The 21964-nt window shown below is 45.3% G+C and overlaps 1 long non-coding RNA gene across 1 annotated transcript in view; it reads right to left on the bottom strand.

The window, feature by feature from the left end:
• The window catches only part of LOC142564871 (uncharacterized), a 33735-nt gene that overhangs the window by 2841 nt on the left and 8930 nt on the right, over positions 1–21964 (bottom strand). The window contains exon 3 of the long non-coding RNA XR_012824701.1: positions 16195–16324. This is a non-coding gene — a long non-coding RNA (uncharacterized LOC142564871). The remainder of the gene's footprint in view (positions 1–16194; positions 16325–21964) is intronic.

Below are 21964 nucleotides of genomic sequence, written 5' to 3'. Positions count from 1 at the left end.
TGACTGTGGAAACCTTTTCGATAAACAACTTGCACTCGCATCCTTGAAGCTCCCAGGCTCGTTCGACGGTTTCTGGAAAGAGCAGACGTGGCCAAGGCTCGTGCTTCTCCCCTTGTGAGAAGAGTGGGCATGACAGTGGGAGGGAAAAACTTTCTTGTACGAAACGGTTCAGTTGCGCAGACTATTTGCCTAGAGACAAGTCAATTTCTACTCAATGAGATGCATGCCGGTGCTCTTGAAAATGCGGAGGAGGACATTGAGGCGCCACAGACGAACCACTTACACCTAGAGCCGCCACAAGTGGTAATCAACACTTAGAAAAGAGTACGATTAAGGAATTGCTTAAAGTATCAGCGGTGAGAAGGCCTCCAGGCGCAGCAACAAAATGACAATGGTGCCGTGCACGGCACTTCTTGAAAAAAAGGGGGCAGCGGGGGATATATATCTACAGTACAGCAGTTCACCTGTAACAACACAGAGAGACAGGAGCATTCTGAGACGGCGAAGACCAGATATTTTTTCGCATTCGCAAACATTACCAAGTGGCGTCACCTGGTGGGAGAATCTGAACTTCACATTAGACGGCAACCAGGATACTTTTTGCCATAGACAACAGCGTTCGCACATTTGGTACCATATGATCATTAATAATATAGCCACTGCCGGAACAAATCGAACCAAAATGAGCAGCCCCCGTTTAAAGGCTGCGCCTCATAAAGCTCGCAAGAAACCATAGTGTCGCCCTTACACAAGTGCATACGGTACAATTTTTGAGTATAGCACTTTTTTTTAGAGCACACATGGTGGAACAATCAACGGAAACACACGTGTTCAGTGATCTGAGAGCCGCCTTGTCGAACGGAAATAAGTACGCGCAGCTTAGTGTACTTCCGTTTCAAATTGGTGCGACGCATCTTGCTCTGAAAAATGATCGTGCTTATCGATATCCGCAATGGGAACTTTTTATCCTGGAAACGACATCCTTTAAAAATAAATGCCTTGTAATTTCCTTTAAAGCATAGTATTTGTACCCAGGAAATAATATTTTAGCGTGCATCCGAGGTTTGTTCTCATTCAGCGCAATCATGGAACAGAAAAAAAAAGGTTCGCATGTTTTGGGTGATTGCGTTTGCTCATTGAATATGCTGAATATTGTCACGTAGTAGTGATGGTAACGAACACAGTCGCGAAACTGCGAATGACGAAACTAAGGTTTATTGCGCGAGGCTGCCCCCTCCAAAATAGGCTACACTCTACAAACAACGATAGCGGCGAGCACAGTCGGAGATCGTCAAAACTCTCATCTGCTGGCGCAAGGGCGTCGGCTGTTACACGTGAGTCACAGAAGGTTCAAGAATAAACGATGGCGTCCGCGTGTCTTCCAGACAGTTCTACACAACACCCGCCGTGCGTGCAAGCAATCAGATTACACAAGATTCAGTGACCACAGACGGCAGAAGAACCATCAATAACAGTGCAGAAACTTCCCATACTTGCAGGCGCATCCTGCACTGAGCGATAATGTTTAACATTTCTTAGCCGGTAAAAAGCTGTCATCGGTGAAGGATAAAAAAGTGCACGTGTCAATATAACATGAAATTGTTTGATTGATCTAAGGTTGATAGAAGATAGCGCTGGTAGGTGGAAATACACAATTCCTGTATTTATAGGAAAAAAGAACATCAGTTTCGCGACACTCGTAGCAGTAGTGGTACTAGGTGTCTAATAAAGAACCAGCAGTTGTCCTAGGGGCCCTTTGTTTGAATACTGTCATCGTACAATTTAATTTATATTGAATAATTAAAGCCAAAATCTGTTTTCGTCACTTTAGCATTACTTTTCAATGTCAGGTAAGTTTCAAACCTCTTTCCTGGGCCGATCTTGGAGGTAGTGTATAGCCGCGCCAATAAAGTAGCAGTAATTTCTGTTTGAACTTCGTGATTGTTTCACACTTTTAATATTTAAGTGTGATGAGATTTAAGGTGAAAAGCAAGCGATGGTAGTGTTTTGTTTGGCCCTATTTATTCAATGGCTGCCATTTAGAAACTTCTGAGGAATAACATTTCCAAGAATGCAAGGCCTCCTATGAGCAACTTTAGCGATTGAATGGTCTGAAAATATAACCCGCATATCATATAGCAAGGCATGGCATATTACATGCATATACATAAATGTGTACGGAACGTCACGGCAAGACCGGAGGCGACAGCGAGACAGAAATTATCTTCGGATGTCCATACATGCACCTGCGATAAAACTTCCAGCTTCGTAAAGTGAGTCCATTTTGAGTAGTTTGCTGCTAGAGTATTCTATTATATTGGGTGAGCGTAAAATGCATGAGCGTGTCTAGCAGTGCACAAGGCAATGCCTCGCGCGGTATCTTGATGAAATGGGATAGAATGGTGGAATAGTGATTCCTTTCAGATGCTCTAGACTTTAATGACATTGCATATCCTTGAAAATATTTATCATTATTATTATTACAGATGTTGCTCTAGTTGTGGAGGCGTCATGCGTAAGTTTGCCTTTTTTGTCAAAGCTTTCACTTATCTTTTGCGGTTGATGGTTGCGACCTGATAATGCGGAACTTCCGGTAAGGCAATTTACAATTATTTGGCTGCCTTAAAGGAAAGCTGAAGAGTCTGTCGAATTCAATAAGACGCTCATATACGATGCGGGAACCTTATAAACCATGTAGATAAAATTTGGGTTTTTTTTTCAATTAGGAGCGACGTAATCGTCGGTTAAAATTGCGCTGTAGCTCCGCCCCCCGTCGAATGCCGCGCGCTGCTGCTGACGCTGACGATGCGAGCGGAGACCGGAAACCTGGTGTTGTGACGTCAACACTAGTGTTCCGTTCCTTCGCAGCCTCCGCCACCGTGCCTGACCGTGCTTGTTTCTGCGTGCGTGCCATCGTAATCTGCTTCGATCGACCCTGCATTCCTTTGTTGGTGCGTCTGCGTGTATGTAGAGTGGTAGTATACGGCCAGCCCTGCAATTCGGCCTGCGCAGTTGCTGTATATGGCCACAAAATGAGAGAGGACTACTTGCCACAACAGGCTTTTTAAACGCAGGGCGAAAAGATCGGAGCAACGAAAACAAAGACGGCACGAGTGCGGACTGACTGATGATAACTGGTGTTGGAAGGCCCTATGAATAAACGAACTCGCCCAAACCTGGATTTTGATTTACTGCGAGCTCCTTCGTGTTAGCATGCTGAACGGAAGGTGCATGTTTATCTCCCGCCCTTGACGCAGGTTTCGTCGTAAAGCGCCCCGAATTTTCTATTTGCACGTGTGTTGTAAAACAGCCTGCATGCAGCTACCATAACGCAGTGCAAACGTAGAGTTTGCATCTGCTGGAAAGCCGACGCTACGCTCCCCCCTTCTCTCGCGCACAGCGAGAAACTGACCGTCGCACGTAGCCGACGGAATTCGCCGCCTTTACGACTTCTGTTACGAGTAGTGTGCGGATGGCGCACAGATGAAGGTCACTACACGTACTGCATGAACCGGGAAGCTTTTCACGCGTTTAAACTGTCTTTGTAGATTGCCGACAGCTTTGGACAGCGCACAAATGCCGACGATCGCATCCCCGCTTACGTTTCACGAGGAGGCATGCAGGAACATAGCACTACAGTTGTTTGACCGGAAACAAGCTCACTAGATCGGCGAAAGATCGGCGAGATCACTAGATCGTTTTGCAAAAAACATACTCACCAAAGAGCATTTCCAACGCGAGGAGATCCCAAGACTTGCTCGTGCCAGCATCGTTTGCTTCTTCGATAGGCCGGCTCTTCGCCATCGGCTCGTACATGTAGGGAGTAACGCCGAACTGCTCAGAAAAACGCAGTCTCTCTAAATTTTCCAATACCGTCTCAGAAAAACAGCACCAAACTACCTGGCACCGCGCTTCATGTGTAGCGGCAGCGGTCGGTTCGGACGAACACTAGTGTTGACATCACGAGGCGCCCGACCAATCACAGGCGGAAATGAGACGCGCGAGCTGGGCGTGTCTGCTGCTGCACTTTTCGTCGAAATAAAATATATTTGCGCTTTCTTTCGCTCAATTTCGATACGATATTCGAATTCGGAGGGTTGAAAACCATTATGTACACATGTTCACTCATTTTTTTCTGGAAAACCTTTCAGTTTCCCTTTAAGCATGCCACAAAAAAAAAAGACGTAAGGTGGCAGGCGAACCCGCGGAGTAGCTGACGAAATGTTCGATTGGCAACAACACCAATAGCTTGACAAAGAAGCCACCACCGCAACAGGCTCATATAGCTCCACCACATAATCGTAGTGTAAGGTGGCGAAGCCTACGCACTTTATTCTTGTGTAAAGAGAAAATCGCCGACAGGCGATCTTGTACGTGAACGCCCACAGTTACGCTCTGGCAGCCGCAGTGTATGGAACGCACCGGAGATCTGGCGTTATCGGCTTTATCCTAATCTCAGATCCTGAGGCTCGTTATGGCCGGCTTGATTTTTCTCCTTGCGGGCTAAATTATCTAACAAAAATACGTGTCAGCTTTATGGTAAAGGTCGAACCATCTTTTATGGAAGCGTACAAACGTAGGGGAAAAACATTTTGCACTTACCGCAGCTCCCTGTTGCTAAAAGTTTCCAAGAAGAGGGAATATTATAGCATGGATCGTTCATTGTAATACATGGTGTTGTCACTTGCTTGTTCGTTAAAAAAACTGCGAATTTGTTTTTCCCTCTACTCATCGTACTTGGTAACTTCTGTAGCAAGCCTGTAATGGCACTTCCGCCCCCTGCAACCCGGAGGAACGTGGCCTTCGAGATTCGCATAATTTCTCGGCCGTGCAAGTGAGAGGCGCCGATGAACACGATTTCGCAGTTCTGTCTTGACCAGCTAGGCAAGTAACCACGCCAAGTGTTGCATCGCACAATCGCGGCCGCAAAAAATTTCATTCTTCCGCAAAATTGCACAAAGAACTGCGCTACCGTAAACGCAAAATCCTTTTTTTTCTTACAATGTTTAAAGAAAACCGCACGTCTCTGTAAAACGCTTGTCGGCAGTGCTCCCATGGTGACAAACAAGGCAACACAGTGTTGACTTGCACATACAATTTCCGAGATGTTTCGTGCATGAGTACATAAGGGGTAAATTCAGGCAGCTTGCCACCTTACAACTTTTTCTGTGGCACTTGCTGACTTAAAGCAACAAGAAAACGAGTGGTCTCGCTTGCGCCCGTCACAAAGTCCGTGTAGGCACATGGGTAGCCGTAGCAGTTGTTAGCATAGAACATATCCCTAGGGGTGGGCAGCGCAGCCCGAATGAAGTACAAAAGGAAGTCACACGATGCGAGCGCAGGCTAACAACTGGTTTATTTTTTCAAACGAATGTGATCAAACAAATGCGAATGTGATCATCGCACTATCACATTCACTGCATATTCAATCACTTGTTTGAAAAAAATAAACCAGTTGTGTCTGCGCTAGTATAGTGCACTTCCTTTTGTCCTTCGTCCGGGTTGCGCTACCCACCCCTAGGCATATGTTTAGTCATCAAGTCGCCCAGCTTGCTGTGTTAATTCTGTTAGCGAACTTTGATTCTCCTCCTTGAGCTCACTATTCAGAGAGGCAGGCAGTAATTGCACAGAAATCTAACCACATAATAAAGTAGTGTAAAACTTACCTAGTAATTACATACATAATTGATTGCTTTTTGGCCCAATACTGCACTTTACTAATTTTAGCCGGCGAAATGGCAAGGTGTGTCCACTTCGAATGAATCTCCAGAATTACGGAAGTTTGGAGACATGCGCCGTCAAACTCGCCGTAGAAACGCACTGTTGCTCCACTCACTGTTGTAATCAAACGCTAAATACGTGCATTTTTGTAAACTAAAAGGCCTGTTTCTCCCTCCCTCAATTTTAAGCATTGAAGCGCTAAAGTAGCTATAACAGTCATGTATTTGGTTCCACACATTGGAAAATATCTCGAAACTGGTGTCATCCTGAACGTTCATTTTCAGTGAATACATCGTGCAAACTCATCAGCTGCAATTCCTAAGCTGTAATATGTGCCGTGAAGTAATTAATTCGGACATTAATTAGGAAGTCTTGGTTTATAATTTGACCAAAGACTGTAGATTTGTGTTGATTTCTCGTGCTATTATTGTCCGCTTCTTGAAATAACTCAGCTCAAGCACAAGAATTTCGCTATCGACCACAGGCGATTTAAAAAAAATCCTGAATAGTTAAAAATGATCACCTCGATTAACCAAAGTATTCCTTTGCGCGGGATGGTAATACAACAGCATAACACGTGGTACAACCGCTAACCTCAGTAGTAACGTGCGAGGTCGATGCACATAAACAAGATATAGCTGCAGTTAATTACCTTTATTTTATTGTATTCGTACTTTCTCTCGCTGTTGTTATTACGAACGTATTATATGCGCATCATATTCTCTCTGAAATAAGAGACCCCTTGCACACCTTGTTGCGCCATCCCTTGTCGCGTGTGAAAAAAAAATGATGCGTAATAGAATACTCGTACAACGACCTAATTTTAATTTTCTGTAAGCGCTCACGAAAGCCCTCAACCTAGTTAGCAGCTACGTTTCTGAACAAGTTGCCGGGCTGCGCGTGCTGGAAGTGTAGACCAAAATGCCAGTGTGTTTACGTGGATCTACTGCTGGGGTGCAGCGCGGTTAGGCTGTGAACCAAAACTTCTGGTGAGACGGACTACGGAACGTCACAACAGCAAGGCGACTACGGTGTAACAACGACTGTATCGTGGCGATGAACGGAGCACGGCGAGAGTCGTAAGACGAAGGTGTTACAACGACGATGTAATGACCAGGACGGTATCTCGACCACCGCCTAGTGGCACGAGCTGTCATAGAACAAGGGTCATTGGACTGGCGCAAGAGGCGTGAAGACGGCGGGACGATGACATTTGGAAGGCTAACCCGAAAGGAAGATGATAAGACGACCATGACGGTTTCAAGAGCTCGGGAATATACCTAGTGACGCAAGCTCCTCGGAAACTTGGTCTAGATGCTGGGTGGATGCACAGATTGATGAATACATAAGCTCAAATTGCCGGAAGTAAGTAAAGGGTGCTAATCGAATTAGAATTCAAGGTGAAGACTATGGTATCTTGGCAGTTGAAGGGTTGAAGATTTATATTTTATTATTCCAGTGAGCTGTTTTGACGTTCCTGTGCCTAGATAGACGGCGCCAAGACGGGAAGTGTTTGGTTTCCACGTTGCAGACGGCACTAAATCAATATCGTTCATGACGCGCTAGTCCTGTGAAATACTATATAAGCTTGAATCTTCACTGCATCATTATCGCGATAAAAATAATCTCCTGACGTCTCTGCCGCGGTTACGTGGATAAACGGCGCTTGCGCAGTGATCAGACCGAATTGCCAATAACGGTAACGTACCACGCATCACGCAAAGCTAAAATTATCTAGCGTCTTGAAATTTGAACTTGCCCCAGCCTGAATTTTGAACTCTGGAATGATGCATCTTTTACTGTTACAATTACCCACCTTTTTTTCTGCACGTCATGTACGTGTGCATGTTACCAATGAAGCCGTTTGCGGGTCACACAAATGTGGGCGCAAGAACCACGGAGAGTCGAAATGAGTCGCAGGATTGAGTCTTTCGGGACACGCAACGAAGGTTGCTCGAGGTCGCGCAGTCAAGTCGTGGAACTGCTCGTGACGTCATCCGCTAGTGTAAAAGTGGTTCACGACTCGCGCTTTCCGCGGGGCTATTCCTAGGGTAGCGGATATTTCTGGACGCATGCAGCCCTTGCAATGGCACGGTCATCGCAGCTGCCTCTACAAATCTATACATGTTGACGGCTTCATTGCTTCTGACTCCTGGCAGTGTGGTGTAATTCGGGTTGTCATCGCTAGAACTAAGGCACGTCTTGGGCTCGTAGTCACAAATCTTTTTCGGCAAGGGGCGCTCATCTTTGCAGTAATGGGAAAATGACGTTGGCAGTGTTTACCCAGTTTTATTACAAAGCGTTATTGGAATCTATCCCTGGGCTCCTCGTATGCTGTTCTGAATAGTATGGTTTGATTGTGACCTGCCGTTCAGATGGTAGTTACTGCCGCTTCTAGTATGCATTATAAAGGAGTAATGTTTCACGACGCAAAAACTGCATTTCTAAACTACACGTACTTTTTTATAAGGTAGGGTATTGTATTCAACTGGTTCCTTGTTATTCTTGAGGCGTAATTTTTTTTACATGTTGTCCTCTCCTGGCGACTAATTTGCTCTGAGGGTTTTAAGAAATCGTAGTAGCCATAACACCTCATTGTATCGTCATGAGGTCTGACTCTACAACGCAGGCACGTCGTGTGTTTCGTATCCGCTTCCTCTGATTATTTCGTTAAACAGGGATGTATTGACTATCGTAAATTAGTTATATTTTGAAACCATCATTCTTGAGGAGTTGGTCATGCATGAATGGGTATGCCTCACAGGATATGTACCGATTCATGTCGAATTCTCCTCGAAGTCTATGCGCCAATGTGACACAAAGCGCCATGGATTTGCTAAACATATATTTTTTTTGCCTTTCTTTCTTTGACAGATGTCAACCATTCCTTTCGTACCGGTTACGTTGGTGCGTTAATGGGTCACACTCTGCAACCACTTGATTTGCTTAATGTTGCGATCCGGCGCTTTATAGAGTGATGCTATTCAAATACGTTTACATCATTCTTCCTTCGTTAGACCACCGAGACTGCTAAAACATTTTGGGGGCCACGCCAACTTTGCCTATCTCTCACAAGAGGTCATGAAGAGCGTGGTAACTCTCCGTATCGAGACGACGTGTACACACTCATTATGCATCATTAGGCCGAAGATAAGAAAACAAACTTTTCATTTTTATTCTACGCCTTCGTGACTTAGCTTTCCGATATAGCTGCTAATGTTTTCGGACCAAGCCTAGTTAACCTGCTTGTCACCCAACGACCGAAAACCGCAGAAACTCACCACATGAATGTGACATGCACGCACTGAAAGTTCATTAACCTGCCAAACAAAAGCGCACATATTTTTTTAATACCCGGAGGCTGCCCTGTTCCTGAATAAATAGAAGTTGGCTATCCATTGAACGCTCCGGTTCTGGCCACTCGTAGCTACTGGCAAGAAATAATTTATTTCACCGTAATAAAACATTTGGGAGGCAAAATAAGGCTACCAAGACCGCTTGACGCGTATACAACTTCACATTACCAGGTATTCTTCGCAGACGACTCCTTTTTGCTGTATTTACAACGCCGCATTGCACACCGCCGCAATCATCGACGAGATAACGCAAGCTGTGGTGGAAAGCTGAGTTATTGGAAAGGCCGACACCGCTCTGTTCACTCCGTTGTCCACTTTCACTGTGCTAACTCGCCTCCAACAAAACCCCCTCCTCTTCAGTGCATTCCTCGCCTCTCATCAGGTAATTAGATGATGAGATCCCATCACTGTACGCAATTCTATTCGCTTTGCAACGAAACAAAAGTCGCCTCCTAAAAACGAGAACACCGCTTGATTTGGCTGTTCAAACAACCATGCGACTCACCAACCGTGTTTGCATGGGCGGTAGCGTAAATTTAGCGTCAGGAGAGTGGAGCAAAATTGGGACAGAATATATTTGCGCATCAGCTCCGCTGAGCAGTATACAACCTTAAACGCTGAATGGACCCGCCGTGGTTGCTCAGTGGCTGTGGTATTGGGCTGCTGAGCACGAGGTCGTGGGATCGAACCCCGGCCACGGCGGCCGCATTTCGATGGGGGCGAAATGAGAAAACACCCGTGTACTTAGATTTAGGCGCACCTTAAAGAACCCCAGGTGGTCAAAATTTCCGGCGTCCTCCACTACGGCGTGCCTCATAATCAGATAGTGGTTTTGGCACGTAAAACCCCATAATAAAAACAACGCTGAATGTGAATTCTGGTCACTTAGCATGTGATAATAATGTCAATCCCAAAAGCCCCTCAATTATTGTTCTGTGTATCTTGTGGTTGAAGAACAATGTCAGGTTGGAGTCCAGTGTCGCTTGATACAGTATGAGAGAACTGATTATTTGCCAGTGCAGAGCCATCGTCAGCAGCTCGTGACATGACCGATATTATCATGAGGAGCAATAGTAATTGATACAACAACTACTATGCCAAAGCATAATGCTTACGCTAAAGGTGTCACATGTATTTGTGTCTTCGCAGCTATCTTTCTTCGATGGAAGACGAGGACAAGGGGTCAGCGAGCCAGAGTGATATTTCTCTAGCTCAGCTACTTGAACCTGATTTCTCTGTATATCTTGGGAGAGCCGCCATTGGTTGTGGCACGGATGCAACTTGACGTCCCCGTGCCTGTGTTAGGGATGGCGACTGCAGTGGTGGCTGCGTCTAGAATGCGCACTAGCGTATAAAGCGATACCCACCTCGACGATACCAGTGTGTACTCGGTCAGCAGTGAGAACTCCTACAATGATGACTTTCAGCCAGTGAGGAGCCGCAAGGTGAAGCAAGCAAGCACCATGGCCTACCTGTCTTCAAGCACGTTGCCTGTAGGAGCAGCTCGGAATGCTACAGTCAGTACGATTCTATTTCTACCAGAACTCGCTAGCTACAACCTGAGGCGACACAGCAGACAGTCTCACTTGGTGCTCCTTGAAGCGGTGAGGCCAATTCAAGTCACGGACGTCAGAGTCAACACACGAAACAAATGTATTGGCTATTGACGTTGTACATGAGACTGGGCTGAGCACTTTGAGAAAACTTATGGGCCTTGGTGGCATGAAGGCCCGCTCTTATATTCCGCTGGACATTTACACCACTGTCGGTGTCGTCTACGACGTCGACGCTTCCATCTCCAGTGCTGACTTGCCTATAACTCATGTGTCTCTCGGCTCGGCGCATCCCGCGGCGTGAAGGTCATTTTCAAGGGAGAATCCCTTCACATACAAGTCAAGGTGGGACACTTTAGACACCCCGTGCGACCCTTTATCCGAAGGCCACTTTAATGCCGCAGTTGCATGAGCCTTCGACCCGTGAGCGCAGTGTGCAAGCACACGATAATTTGCTCGCACTGCGCAGAGCCACATGCTGGAGACTCTTGTGTAGCCACGGTTCTCAAATGCCCCAATTCAATTGGGTCCCATGGTGCTACCTCAAAAGACTGCCCCGAAATGAAGAAGGAGAGGGGGGTGATGCAGCAGATAGCGAGAGACGGTTCGTCGCTTCGGAAAGCCTTTGGAGCCAGAAGTGACGCTGCCTACGCCATCGGGCTTCGAAGAACGCAGATGCCTCCATGAAGAGCGCACCATATCCAACAGTTCCAACTCCTCTGCCCCCTAGGCCCGGCGGAGTGGAGTCTAACTCTGACAACGAATTGGGGCCAGACAACACCAATGCTGAAGCTTGCCCCACGCCATCAAAGCTACAGCCACACCCACAGCTGCAGACACAGCTGAAGCAACAGTCGGCCTACAGCCGATGGCACAGCTGAAGCTACAGTTGAAACCGCAGCCACAGCCGGAGCCACAACGGCTCTCATAACCGATACCACAGCCGGAGACATAGTCACATCAATGGATACAGCGCACTACGGTAGAGTCCACAGCGCCAACGACCACGGACCTTTTGGTCGTCACACATGTTACCAACGCAAGTCATCAACTATGAAACTTGATCTTGGTGTCACAGCGCTTCACTACACACAGGGATCGCTTCCTACCTGTTCTTGCTATTCATCCTTTCCCTTAGCCCCAGTGTAATGTAGTCAACCGGACGGTCATCTGATTGAACTGCCTGCCTTTTCTCTCCTTGTTATCTCTCTCTCTCTCTCTCTCTCTCTCTATATATATATATATATATATATATATATATATATATATATATATATATATATATATATATATATATATATATGGTGTGTGTGCGTATCTCATTGCAATGCCCTTGTTAGGAAAGACGTCATATAGGTCGTCTTATGAAATTTCGCTTTTTTTGAGATGTTTGATACAGTCTTAGTAAGCACATCAAACTTTTTTCAGAGATATTAAGGTTATTGTTGAGGCATAAAGTGGCGCAAGTATAACCATCTTCTATTGCTTGATGAGTTGTCCAGCTTTTCATCCGCGTTTTCCACAGGTCATTTTTCCACGTGTGCAAGTACAAGGTGACTGTGTTTTGTGCTCAAAAGCACATATCGTAGAACAAAGAAACCTTGAAAAATGTCACGTTTACCACTGCCTGCAAGCTGCCAAGACCGATACATGTATTGGCTGCCTTCTGATTACTACCTTGATTACTATCATGAAAGGTGATATGCAGCCACGAAAACTGCCTGATATATTACGACAGGTATCATAGCTACGCATAATATTTTTTTGCCTTTGTGTGCCCTTATTAGAATAAGGTAACCTACTTGTTTTCACGCAGCATATCAACTGGTTTCGTTTTTCATTGTACTGAGCACAGAGGCCCTGTAAAGAGCCGTTGTACATTTTCAAACTGCAAATGTTTTCTTCTCGCATTCCTCAGTATGACGCTCGTTGTACGGCTTCGTACCGAAGTATAGCATGTATAATATTTCATATAATATCAGAGACATTTGTTAATGACTTGATCCCAGTTGACCAAGTCATTAACTATTCGCGTCAAAATACAGTGTAGACAAACATAGCCGGTAAATAAAGACGACCTAAAATATTCTGGGAGTTTCAGAGGATTGAACCAGGAATGTACTATTTGCGCATTGATAAATGTCACCCAATTATAGTATGCACAAAAATAGAAGGGGCTCAACTGTCTAGCCGATTTCATGTCCGACCAAACATTCAAAGGGCGTTTAGGAACGGTTCTGTCACGCGTATTCATTCAGGAAAATGGTGTGCCCCAGGGATATGCATTCCGCACAACATTGTTTGTGGTAAAAATGAACTAAGTTAATAATGTAATTCCATCCTCTGTAATGCACTCATTATATGTAGAGGATCTGCAAATCCCCTGTCGTGCATCGAACTTTGCAACCTGTGAACGGCCAATCGAAATTGCGTTAAACAATCTCACGCAGTGGGTATCTGAAAACGGTTTTCGTTTCTCAAGGGAAAAAACTATTAGTGTTGTCTTGTCACAAAAAAGAGGCCTGCAACCAGATCCCGTCCTTAAGCCACAGGAAGCCACACTACCGGTAAAACAAGGACACTGGTTTCTGGGTGTACTGTTTCATAAAATGTTGAACTTTCTCGCGCACACAAATAATAATAAAATTAAAGCGAACAACGCCTTTAACATGCTCAAAGCCTTGTTCCGGAAGCGCTGGGGCACTGACCGGAAATGCTTGCGATACATCTACCGCGCTTCCTGTGCGTAGTATGTTACACTATGTTAGCATCATATATGGTTCAGCTAGACAGTCTCGCATCCGATGACTTGATCCAGTTCACAACCTCGGACTATCACTGACAACTTACACAATATCACCTGTCCAGAGTTTATACCTTGACTGCAACGAGCCTCCATTAGAGGAGCGCGGAACACGACTAACTTATTCCTACGTACTGCGAATGCAGTCCTCACCACAACACATATGCTACGTTATCGCCACACAGTGCAGCTCACGCTTACACTATACAAATAAACCGAACATGATTAGGCCGCTTATCCTGCGACACGAGGAATATTGTCGGGATTATGACATTCCTCGCCAATTCCTCCAGGTTACCAGAAAGCCACAACCTTTGCCCCTGTACGAAGGACGCCCCACAGGAATACATTATACAAGAACTCTGCGCTCTTCGTGAAAAATATAAAAATTACAGGACATTTTATACTAGTGTCTTTAAAACAAAAATACACGTGGGGGGGTCGTAACAGGAAATGGGGAAACAAGTATTCAATTACCATACCATGCCTCTGTCTAGACAGCCTGTATACGCAATATGGAGGGTAGTTCAAAAGTTAATCGCTGACAAACACGAAAGCACAGCATATACACAGATTCATTAAGCATACTCAAGGCTCTAAACGTGAAAGCCGAATGTGAACCCCTGCTAGGTAATATTTTAAACACAATAACGTCAAACAAATACGGCAGATCAATTAGGTTTTGCTAGGTACGAAGCCATGTATGGATACCACGTAACGAAACACGGGTAGATGTACATCGATGGCCGCGTGCAAAAACATAACAAACACAATACTTCCACATAAAGAGTGTCAATGCAATTTGAAGGCCTTGACGTGAAAATGGCAACACGAATAGGAACATTGTGCAACATGCTACATCTTATTATACCTGTAGCTAGCGAATGAAAGTCATGCAGTCACCAGCAACGGGACAATGAGGTGATCTTGCATGGACTTGGGATTGGACAAACACATCAAACGCGCAATTTCCTGCTTCGAAAACAAAACTCGCCCACTTGCCAAAAATGCCATGAACCTCTTACAGCAATACACATCCTAAGGACATGTGCACACATCGACAAACAGAAACGGAAGCTTTTGCACTACCTGTATAATTTACATGTACGATTACACCCGGCCCTATTACTTGCAGATGACCTCCTAGTGCCAAGTACTAACTTGTACGACTTTTCTAGAGAAAACTGGTTATCTAAACCGACTATATTATAAGGCAGGTCTACCGGCTCTAATGTTGCGTTTCCTTTTGTCTTGTGACTGGCGCAGCATGAGCTTAGTTGCCTTTGTGCCACTAAACCCAAATTAACCAACCAACCCAGGGGAGCCCAAATTCTAATAATTAGGGCAAGAGCTGGGCGTGCGGTAAGAGAAGACATTCTAGAATGGTGGCTGTACGAAAAAAAGAAGCACGCACAATATGACGGCAGCGAAGAAAGTTGAAGCCCGTCAGCAGCCGCTCCTACAATAAAGTGGCGACGCGAGACCTTAACGATCTTCTTTCGGAATGTCCCAGCCGGAGACATCAGCATCAAAGCGCGCCGAATGCAACCGGTCCGAACGTCACCGGGCGCGCTAGCTGCGCCATGACGCCAAACTGTCAATTGTACGCGTTACGCAGGCTTAGCATAACTTCTGCGCGCGAGGCGCGGGTTCTTGTAAGGCCGACTATATCCCTAAGCTTGACTAGTGACAGTGAACGCCAGAAATTGAATTCAGCAAGCTTCAATGGTACTCGCTGAAGCAACTTTCTCGTGTGCATAGTGCTTTTCAGCGGACGTACACCGTGCTGAAAGCAAAAGCTACATGCATGCTGTTTTTGACACATACCCCAGACTTTTAAGGTGATGTGCACGTGTATACTCAATATTTCATCACATGATCGCACCAGCTGCAAGCGCTACAGAAACCAGAGATACCAAAACAGCGGCAAGTCTCTCTCTTTCCTGCAATTTCTTCCGGTACGTAACTAGCTTTATACACGTATGATTTGCCCAAATGCATATCTTTTTATTAGCTGCAACAGCTTCTCTTCTAGCTTTTTTTTCATCAGCTAGAAGCAAGCCTTGCATTCCGTGAGCATTTAATTTGTCATTACAGTTGAGTTACTCTACTTTTTTTCACACGACATTCTTTTTTATAACATTTGCTGTCCTTCGCCTGATCTCATAGACATGTGTTTTTAGACTTTGTAGATTCTTTTCTCACGGGCGGCAGATTTATCTTCCTTCCGCCTTTTCATTCTTTCTTCTGTTTAAAGGATTGTGGAACGTATGGCTAGCGTAGTGCCCCATCTATAATTCATCACACCGCTCCATAAATGAGCACTTAAGTCCCCGCACGCTTTCCGCGGTTTCACGTGGTTGCTACTAAAAACGAGCCATTCAGTTCCAATTCACACACGCACTCTCTATCTCTCTCTCTGACACAAACACACATGCACATAGATACGTACTAATATGTTGGCACGCATCTGAAAACAAGAACTCGCTTGATAGACCTTACCCTTCCTGTTTCTCTCGTGTCATTTCTTGATCTTGCGCCTATACGTGTTATTTGATATTGTGACAAAGCGCCGAATAGGCCCACTAGAAAGCGCTCGACAAACAGGACCCATGTATCAATCTTGGTTAATGAGCAGAAACAATGCTTGTTCACGTTAGAACTACCCCAATGAAAGGAAAAAAATCCACGACCTTCAAAAATAAAAGAATTTCCAGAAAATGAGCTTTTGATTCCAATTCTGTACGGAAGCAACACTCACCAAGGTCACTGGGCTTTTGCATCCTTGCGGTAACTTCTAGGTCTTATCGAATAATATATACACGCGTGCCCATGGTCTGCTACAAGGGGTTTCTCAATATGGGCCGTGTTCGGTTAAGTTTTATTGTCGACTGTAAAAAAATGGAAATTCTGTTTCTAAGCAATATATTTGTAGCACGGCAGTGCACGTCGTTTCGTGCCGTGTGCAAAGAGCATTTAAATTTACTTTACATTGAGTTAGTTATCAATTATTCACTTTCCTAACACGGCGTTAACCAGGACAGCGCTAACAAGGTACACAAAAATGAAAAGTATGAGCGGATGGGACGTCCACTGCATTTCATGTTCATTATACTGTATAAAATTTATCTAAGTGCTAGGTACGCTATTACGTGCAACCGCGCTTATGTAAAACGACCTCGCCGTATATACGTTAGGTGGAACAAGCTTTATAAAAGAAAGCCACGGTTATCCGCTGGAGAGTAGAAAGGTACCACACCTACGTTCGCTTCCACGACCCTTCCATAAGAAAAATTCTTAGAATCATCAGTACAGATAGGCATCTTAAATATGGTAACATCGCGACGCGCCAAGGAACCCTCAACGGGACACTGCCTTTTCGTGTGATTTATATTTTTTTCTCTGGCCCGCAAAAATAGACCCCGACGGCCAAAGTTCAAAACTCCACCGGGCAGCGCCGTTGCAGTGTGGCCTAGCAAGCGCACGCTAAGGGAGATTGGAGATTAGAAGCATGAAACGTTCGTTTGCCGACCAGATGCAGGTTGTGCGAGCTGCTTGAAATAACAGGCCGGGCCAAACAATACCGAGAATGCTCGGCGCGATCATTCTTCGAGAAGAGCGATAAAAAAATTCACATGAACGATGCGGTGCCAAGAATTCCCCAAGCGCTGTTAAAGGGCAACCTCGAAACGACCTTGGCGCCACCTGGAAGGCAGGAGGTCTCTGTATGCTACAGGCGGAGCCTGGAGACCGACTACAAGTTCGAATGGCTGCGTGGGAAGCAGGAACAATCGACAAAGGTAGTTCTCCGCCATGCACACTCATCGCGCTGCTTGCGCTAAAAAATATGCAACGCAATACTACAACACAATGAGGAATATCGCTACGACAGCTATGGCACAACCGCAGTGCTTTCTGTGGCGCTGTCGACATGGCGCTGGAAAATAACGCCTGGGGTTTGTTCGGAAACACTGTTTTCACGGGGAACATTGTGCTGAACACGCTGTGACTCGCTTCGCGGCGTCTAACGTGTGCTGCATCTGCAGACGCATTTTCCCCACCTGCGCTTTCTGTCCGACCAGTCTGGCTGCCTATACCTACCTCCGCTAGCACTATAAATTCTCCCTGTGCTGCTATGCAACAAGCATTAGCCCTCGTATCGTGATGTTACACTCAAAAAACGAACACGACGAGGAACTTCTTTGAAAACGAGTTTGCCGGAAACTTCAACTATCAAATTAGCTATTATTTTAAAATATTACTGCTGCTTATTCTCCTGTGAAAGTGCGATTGAGTTACTGGTATCTACGGAGGTTTCTTTCTCAAGTAGCTCTTAAGAGAATTTCATTTGGTGCAGTAAAGGGCAGTTGTTTTTTGTGCTCTAGTTTCACGTGGGTTCACGTGAACCTACATACGTAGCTCTATCGGTAGATATCTACGTTTATGCGGTACATAAAACAGTGACAAAAATATTTTACATCATCCCTTTAAGACGGAAGGCAACTATTTACACGCATACTATAAAACTCGAAATTGGAATGAAGGCTCTGATCCAGTTTAAGTTTCGGGTTGCCTGAAGAATATAACCTCAATCTGGATCCGGAGTGGTAGCAATGAAACGACGATTTAAACAACGTAGCGATAGATATGGTCCCGTGAAAATATTTAACCTAAACCTCTTCAAGAAGAGCTTGAATAAGTGGCAGACAGGCAGTAAATATCAGTCTTATTTTTCCAGCGCGCTTTTTGCGCCTCGCGTCAGGCCACCTAAGTTCTAATGACTTACAAGCACAACGAGTGGCAACTGGGAAAAATGTACGCATATATATATATATATATATATATATATATATATATATATATATATATATATATATATATATATATATATATATATATATATATATATATAATATGGCAAGCCACTGAAGAAAAAATGCCGCAAGACAAACAAAGACATAAGTGAGCAGTGAGCAGGTTCCCAACGGACAGCCTACTTCGACTTACAAGATTGCGTTTGTGCCTCTCGACGTCTCTGAGAACTTAAAATTCTGTACACATATAGATTCTTAACACTCACCTTGGTAACGCGGTTCTCAAAGGAATTAACGAAGTGCGTTTCAACACGAATAAAAGCGTAGTCACAGTGGAAGTAGCGACGAGACCGTACTAAAAGAAATGAAAACATTGCGCATACTAGGACACATACAAGTACGGTCGTTCATTGTGCACAGTGGTCGCACTAGGGGCAGATGTTATTTCCGATGTCTTAATTCACATCAGCGACGAAGAGCTGCAAAGGCTTCTCTCTTCAACAGTGAAGGTCATAGATTTTCACCGCTTCGGTCGATCGACGAGCGTCAAGATTCTTTTCGAGGGAGACACGCTACCTGATCATGTCAAGGTGGCCTACGTGAGACACCCGGTGCCTCCTCATGTGCCCCGACCACTGCAATATCACAAGTGCCTAAAGCTTGGCCATGTCAGCGCTGTCTGCACAGGCCAGACGGCTTGCCTCCGCTGTGACGGCAGCCATGACGCATATTCATGCACAGTAAAAGAAGCGAAGTGCTCAAATTGCGATGGACTCCACGAGGCCAATTCCAAGAATTGTCCTAAGCAGAAAAAGGAGGTAAACATACCGAATCAAATGAGCAATACAAGTATGTCCCACAAGGATGCGGCAGCGTCAGTGTAATACTGGAGGTGACGAACGCGTCGTCGGCATGAACAAGCTGTAGGTCCAAACCAGTGCTCCCTGGCTGCGATTCCGCAGGTCCAGCTGAAGGTAGTTTAATCGGCATCAATAGATCTCTCCAAACAATTGCTCCAAGCCCGCCTTGCAAACCTGGAATCGAATGTATAGCCACGCTTGCCGCCACGCACACAGGTTAGCGCGAGCAAGGACAGTGCCCTCGGATATCATCACCGGACCCTGTCATCAAAGGTATGCTGCGACGAATAATCCACGCCCTGCAGCTGCTATAGCCTGGTTTAAATACGCCAGTGGCGCTAAGAGCATCAAAATTATGAAAGCTACAGACAATCTCCAAGCTATACTGCAGTAACTTCCGCCTTTGCCCACGAAGACGACTTAGCTGTACTGGGAAGCGTACACGTACGCGTCGCAGGGAAATAGTATGTTAAATTAGTACACATCACATTCACCATACCACCACCCTCCTTCCTCTTCACATCCTATCGGTGTTATTCCCCAAACCCCTTCCCCAGCGTGGAGTAGCAGGCTAAAGGTACCTCACTCATGCCGACCTGTCCACCTTGCTGCCATTAAATATTCTCTATCTCTCTCTGAAATGTGGATATGTGTTCGGGGTCTTCGCCAAATTGCGGCTTCCTCTCGCGTCAGAGACGCTTCTGCTGTCGCTCAATATATTTTTAGCGTTAGAAAGCGTGGATGTTGTGGTGGCTGTTGGAGCTGTGTCGTGTTTCTCTGCTACTGAATATTTCTCTCGAAAGGTACGCGCATATTTCTCAAGATAGGTGACAGCTCCATACCCCCCATACTCTTTATCCACATTCGTGGCGTCCTAATAGAAGAAATTAGGAGGGCAAATGAATGGGCAGACAACGCCATCAGAATAAATTCATCAGATTATTGGAATGATAACCAGGATCACGCGAAGTGATCGGCGCAGATTCAGTGAGTATCGAATCAATAGGACAATAGAAGCTCCTATTAGATCTCGATTCATGCACACCTTGCCGTACTACGGTACGACTTCAAGCAACAGAATAAAATAGAATGTGCAAATCGAAAGCCACTAGAATGATACTTGCAATGCCTCAGTATGTGTCCAATTAGGCCCTCAAGAAAAGCGATGTTTTTTGATACACTGGACGGTAAAATGTAACTAGTGTGAATATAGTCGGTACAGACATCGCTCCAAGGAAGAGCCCTTGTCAGGTTTCAAGGTTAAGATACCATAAACCTACTTACCATTTTGCCAGAGCGCTCCTTCCCTGGAATTATCTCCCGCGCGTTCGCACCAAAGCGCCCCCTAAGCGCATGTCCTAACAAGACCATCCAGCTCACGGAAAACACATGAATGTACTCTTGGATAACTTTTATCTTTCCAATAACACGTTTCTTTATTGCACTGATGCAGGTATTGTCAATAAGTACGCTGCTGTTTCAGTTACGGTGTGCCATACCAACCTCATCAGGGCCTTCTCAAAAATTGCAGACAAAAAGCAAAGACCGATCGCCGCCATAGCAGACGTAATCATACTGCCTACCTACCCAATGCACAACATTATAATGAGATCCAACAGCCAGGATGAATGCAAAGCGTTCCAAATCAATGTACTTTCCTGCGACATCTTCCATGAACTGCAAGGATATGCGCATAAGCATCCAAGCATCAGTGTCTTAGTGCTGCAGCAAATTAGAAGGAACAATCAAGCCCACAAGTTGCCCCGAGGTGAAGTTAATCCCCTATCTCCTAACCTTGCTAAAAGCCTTACCACGAGAACTGGGCCAAAGTCATGTCGAAAAATACCGATTGACCCGTCTACAAAACATTCGAGAAGAGGCCACGATTTAGCTTCTCAACCTTCACTTTTAACAGAATGGACACCACACTCGCAAGGATAGTGCAGACTTTCTCGCTTGGCATGCTTCACCTTACGGACCATATACAACATGTTCCAGGAAGGCCTCGTGACCATCAGTGCCTTTGTTGGCATATACCTTATCCCAATACAGGGCACCAAATTTGGGCTTCCTCCTACTAATAATGCACACTACAGCATCTCTTTTCTACCTTCCCAGTGCGACCCCATCGTTGACCAAAGTAATCATGCCTGCTGAGAGTTTATGACGAACATGGTGGAGCCTTCTGGCACAGCACATAAGAAATACAGCACGTCCGGAAGACTCCAACAGTATGATGACTCTAGACATGAAGCAAAATAAACATTTATCTCTCCTCGTTATCTCTCACTTGAAGTGTGCTCTTTTTTCGTGGTTAACATTTGTTCAAGGCCGTTTACTTGGGAATGTATTTCAGCCGACATCACTGTATCTAAGGCACTCAGCGGAAACCAGTTCTAGGATAGCACACTTTGGTTGAAGAAAGCAATAACGCTAATTTCTTTCTATGTTTTTCTTCTTTCCCTTTCGCGCACATCAAGGATCCTCTGGATCAACTGTAAGGGATCCTCGTTCCCTTTTTATAGAAGAGGGCGAATGAGTCATCAGGCACAGTTAAGCAACCAAATTCGCGACGGGGCCCGAAACCTGAACTTCTTTCCTGTCTTCACTCTCTGCAGGTTGAAAACTGCCGTGAAAAAGAAGCAGAATAAAGTGTTTTTATAATATTGCTGCTGTAGGACGAGCTCGAGATGGATCGGCGACTAGTCTGGTTAAAAGGTTTGGCACACGATGTTAATTGCTTCTGTGAAGCACTGCCAAGGAGTGTGGGTTGTTTTAGCAGGCGTCATGCAGGAGAATCTAATTTCTACAAACACAAGTGCAGTCGCAACTCACAGGAGTGCGGCTAAGAAACTGC

Source organism: Dermacentor variabilis, chromosome 11 (assembly GCF_050947875.1).
Source record: "Dermacentor variabilis isolate Ectoservices chromosome 11, ASM5094787v1, whole genome shotgun sequence".
Taxonomy (NCBI): Eukaryota; Metazoa; Arthropoda; class Arachnida; order Ixodida; family Ixodidae; genus Dermacentor; species Dermacentor variabilis.
This window is presented reverse-complemented; position numbering and strand designations above follow the sequence as displayed.